General features: G+C 58.1%; 1 long non-coding RNA gene and 1 other non-coding gene across 2 annotated transcripts; one reads left to right on the top strand and one right to left on the bottom strand.

Moving 5' to 3' along the window:
* The first annotated feature begins 1389 nt into the window (after window positions 1–1389).
* LOC115297156 lies at window positions 1390–3432 on the top strand. The gene is made up of 3 exons (XR_003911311.1): window positions 1390–1593; window positions 2216–2336; window positions 2963–3432. It is a non-coding gene; the product is annotated as an uncharacterized LOC115297156 (long non-coding RNA).
* TRNAA-AGC lies at window positions 2071–2142 on the bottom strand. The gene has a single exon. It is a non-coding gene; the product is annotated as a tRNA-Ala (tRNA).
* Window positions 3433–3773: the final 341 nt, after the last annotated feature.

Here is a 3773-nt window from a genome sequence, read left to right as displayed (position 1 = left end):
GAAAGAGAGAAAGAGAGTTTGGGGAGAGAGAGGGACACAAAACTTGAGAGACTATTGAATACTGAAAACGAACTGAGGGTTGAAGGGGGAGGGGGAGGGGGAGAATAGAGATGGTGGTGATGGAGGAGGGCACTTATGGGGAAGGGCACTGGGTGTTATATGGAAACCAATTTGACAATCAACTATTTTTTAAATTACAAAAAAAAAAAAAAGAGTTTAAACAGTTTGAGGAGTACCCTGTTCTACCATGTGGGCCAGCTATACCTCATTCTCCTTAAAATGAAAAGAACAATGTGTATTTTTTTTTCATGAAATGACCTAGGTTCACCTCTAAATTTCTCTAGCCACAAGGCTGTAGAAACTGCTACATGGAGTCAGACTCAGTGTAGCTCAGAGAAGGTTCATTGTTGCTAAATAAAAGGAGTCTTTAGCCTTTTCAATGCTATGGAATAAAGATCAGCAAATAGAATTTCCCACCCGATGTCAGCTCTCTGCTCATTTCTATGTTCTAAGAAAATGGCCACTTTGCTTTCTCTCTTTGCTCCCCTCAATATTCTTTGGACTGAAAAACTACAAAAAACGAGATCTCTTGAAATACTCTTAAGGGCATTATTTTTTTTCTCTCAGAAGCCAGAATCACATGACACATTAAAACCAGTCCTCCCTTATGAAGACGTAGCCCCAAGTTATCAACATTAGCTCCCCTTTTCCAGGGTAATTTTATTTCAGGAAACTTTTAAGTCTAGATCCGAGCCTCTTAGATCACTGAGAGATCCTTCCAAATTTAATCCTGGGGTAGCAGGGCTTAGGGTACATGCCTTCTGTCCCAGAGGGCCCTCAATTGTTAGGTGGTCTACTTTCTTCCCAATGACCAGCTTTGCAAAGTAGGGGTCTCAGGGGGAGAGGGGAGAGGGAGAGGGAGGTGTGGGAGGCGATTGAGAGAGGGGGAGACAAAGGCAGAGAGGGGGAGGAGCGGGAAGGAGGGTGGGGGAGAAGGAGAGAGCGCCCTCCCTCTCTACTTAGCTGAACTGAACGTGGAGAACGGAACTCCCATCCCACTGGGGCCCTCTTCTGCCCTGACTTGGCCGGCCTGGGGACTGCTCGGATATGTGTGACCATCCGAGTGGCCAGCGGCATCTCTAGATAAGCTACGCCTGACCGAGAAAGGCATAAACCCGCAGAGGACCTGCCTTCGGCCCCTTCCCGCCGCTGACGGTGTTTGGAGAGACTTTCAGAGGAGACCGTCGGAGCCCCGCGGCCCGCCGAGGTGACAGACCGGAACACTAGGTCTGACGTGAAGGATGCTGGCCCCGGTCGCCGCTCAGGCCTGCACCTGCCAGCAATCTGCGGCGCCCCTGGGTCGTGTCTGCGGTCCCTGGGACTCTGAAGCGGCCGGAGGCCTGCCTGGGGGGCGGGAGGGGGGCGAAGCTGCAGGAAATCGTGTCCTAAACCGCCTGCTGGCAGAGGTGACGGGGTCCCAGGTGGAGAGGGGGAGGCTGAGGCACCAGGACCCGACGCCGCGTTCTGGGACCTGCCAACGGCGGAGCTGGAGCACCGAGGGGCGACGGCAGAGCGTCCTCACCGCGGGAGCCGGTAAGCGGCAGCGGGTTCTCGGCCGCGAGTCCGCAGCCTGCGCTCCCGGCCCCAGCGCCCCCGGGCTGGCGGAGGGGTGCCCACGCGCGGCCGCACCCCACGCACCCCCGGAGGGACCCTCCTGCCTGCCACTGGGCCTCCGCCCGGGGAGCCTCCGGCGGCCTCGGACTCGAAACTCGGCCAAGATACGGATTCGTCCGCAAATCTTTTGGAGCAGACTTTCCGCGGACAAACGTCACCAAGTCACCAAGGCTTTCTTCCTGCAGCTGCGGGGGCGGGGGCGGGGGGAGCAGCTCCCGATTCGCTTTGTAGTCCGGCGCGGCCGGGCAGGCGGTGGAGACGGCGGTGGGGCTCCTCGCACAGCCGCGCTCACCGCTGCGGGGGCCGAGGCTGGGGGAGGGGACGAATCGGCTTCTGCGGAGGGGGGGGCCCGGGCCAGAAGAAGCAGGCCGTGTCCCCGGTGCGGGGACAAAAGGATGGAGATGCCGGGGATCGAACCCGGGACCTCATGCATGCTAAGCATGCGCTCTACCACTGAGCTACATCCCCACCGCGCAGAAGTTGGCTTTTCTAAACCGCCTTCATGAAATGGAACACAAATGTATCCCCTTTAATATTTCAGACCGGTCCAGGTGGTTCGGGAACTCGGATTTCCAGGACTGTCTACGGGAACCCACCGCCGAGAAACCCTGACCCGCAAGCCCTCCAAGCAGTGACCGCGGGGACGCGGGGCTGGGAAATCGGTAAGAAACACGCTCCCAACCCTCCCCCCTCAGTGCCTTTATCCTCCTTTGAAAGGCACGTGGCCCAAAGAACAGGTGCTTCTAGGAAAGAAAAATCGCCTTCCCAACGGAGCCCTCCAAACTGCCCCCAATTCTCCCAATTCTGCACCCCACCCCGCGGCTCCACAGACCGTCCTGCGTCCCCCTCCCGGGCTCCACGGACCGCCCAGCGCCCCCCTCCCGGGCTCCACGGCCCGCCCTGCGCCCCCCTCCCCGGCTCCACGGACCGCCCTGCGCCCCCCTCCCGGGCTCCACAGACCGCCCTGCGCCCCCCTCCCGGGCTCCACGGCCCGCTCTGCACCTTTCCTTAGAAAGCCAAGGGCCGGTGAAGGGGACTCTGTCACAAAAGCAATCTGCTTCCACTCTCACCGACTTGGAGAGCCCAAAGGCGGAGACGTTGGAGTGCTGCCCGCGGCTCGTGGCCCATTTTATCCAAAGAATGCATCTCAAATGCACCACGAGTCCTGATTCTTTGGAACAAAGGGCCGGGAAGGAGAGGAGAGGGGCGAGACCATGGGGGTTGCGTGGGGGCTTTATTTGCTGCACAGAACGCGACTCTCGGTCATCGGGGCCCCTTTCTCCCCAAGGAGTGAGAGCCGAGGTTTTGCACCTGCCTGGCGTTCTGGGAAGTGTGCGCGCCTGGTGACCCGCGAGCAAATCTGGAAGGAGGGAAGAGTGCTGGAGAGCAAGGAGCGCAGAGCTGAGGCTGCGGCCCGCAGGGGTGCGGACGTGCGGGCTGCTCCGGGCGCAGACCCGCGCGCAGCTGGGCCCCCGCCGCGCCCCGCATCCCTCCTCCCGCCGGGGAGCCTCCCGTGTGTTCCCGCACTGGGGTGGTGGGCCCGCACTGTCTCCGCAAACCCGAGTCGTCCAAAGTAACGATGGTCTTTTCCCTCCCTGTGGCCGGTGGTGGTTTGCAGGGAAGGTACGTGACCCTCTGGCGGACGCGCACACAGCCAGTCCGCGTCAGGACCGGTTTTCTCAGGATAAAAAGAGAAATACGAGAGGTCAACTATGCGTCTTCGTTTAGCCTTGCGATTCGATTTTCAAGGAATATGGTTTCTGATAATAAATAGTCTGGTATCTTGAAAAAAGCAGAATTTTTTTGTAAACAATGTTTATTTACTAAAAAGAAAATGTTTTTAAGGCTTGCGGTGAATACTAGTGATCTATTGCTGAGTAACACTCCAAAAGTTAACGGGTTAAATTATCTCGCAGATTCTGTGGGTCAGGAATTCCAGGCGCCGTGACTCCGTGTTCTGGCCCCCGGTGTCTGGTGAGGTTGGAGTCCTGTGTCTACAGGGCACTCCGTCCTCTGAGCTTGTCTGGAAGGTCTGCGTTCGAGGTGTTAGCAGGAGGCCTCAGGCCCCCTCCTCTGGGCTGGGTGCCAGGTTGAAGCGG

Source organism: Suricata suricatta, chromosome 7 (assembly GCF_006229205.1).
Source record: "Suricata suricatta isolate VVHF042 chromosome 7, meerkat_22Aug2017_6uvM2_HiC, whole genome shotgun sequence".
NCBI classification, from domain to species: domain Eukaryota; kingdom Metazoa; phylum Chordata; class Mammalia; order Carnivora; family Herpestidae; genus Suricata; species Suricata suricatta.
Note: the sequence above shows the minus strand (reverse complement) of the source record. Positions and strands in the feature narration are given on the sequence as shown.